The following is a 1,008-nucleotide window of genomic DNA, read 5'->3' as shown; positions in this document are numbered from 1 at the left end:
TTTATGAAAACCACAACAAACAAAAGAAAATTATATGATCCAAATCTCGCACAAATATGTCACGCTAGACTAGATCATATTTCTCAAAGAAATATGCACTAACTAGTGAGAGAAGATATGTTTGACTTGTTAGACATAAATTCTCCACCTACTTGTGAATCATGTCTAAAAGAAAAAAATGACCAAGACTCCATTTAATAGAAATGTGGAACATGCACATGGTCTACTGAATCTGATCCATACAGATGTTTGTGGCACGCTAAATGTTAGCAAAAAATATAGGTAATCCTACTTCATTACCTTTACTGATGATTTTTCGTGGTATGGGTATGTATATATGATGAGACACAAATCTGAAGCATTTGAAAAATTTAAAGAATTCATATCAGAATAGAAAAACAATTAGAAAGGAGTATTAAGACACTTCGATCTGATTGAGATGAAGAATATTTGAGTACTGAATTCTTGGATTATCTAAAAGAGAATGAGATTCTCTCATAGTGGACTCCACCAGCGACACCATAATTGAATGGTGTTCTGAACTTATTAATTGAACTTTGAAGGACATGGTTCGATCTATGATGAGATTCACTGAATTGACTACATCGTTTTGGGGTTTTACACTTGAAACTGTGGCAATGTTGTTGAATAATGTCCATGTAAAATAAGTATATAAAACACCATATGAGATATGGATGGGAAAAACTCTCAAATATTATTATTTAAGAATATAGGGATGTCTTGCTTACGTAAAGCAGACAGTGGGAGACAAATGAGATAGTAGATTCAGTTTGTGCCACTTTGTTGGATATTCAAAGAATTCTGTTGGATACTATTTCTATCTTCTTAAGGAAGCAAAATTATTTGTTTCAAGAAATGTCACCTTTCTAGAGAAAGAAATTCTATTAGATAGAAAATGTGAGATGATAGAATTTGAAAAAATTCAAGATACTCCCTCAACAGTAGAAGTTGAACCTAATCCTCAATAGCCAGCAGTTGAAGTACACA

This window comes from Primulina eburnea, unplaced genomic scaffold, assembly GCF_022965805.1.
Source record: "Primulina eburnea isolate SZY01 unplaced genomic scaffold, ASM2296580v1 ctg328_ERROPOS900000+, whole genome shotgun sequence".
NCBI lineage: Eukaryota > Viridiplantae > Streptophyta > Magnoliopsida > Lamiales > Gesneriaceae > Primulina > Primulina eburnea.
This window is presented reverse-complemented; position numbering follows the sequence as displayed.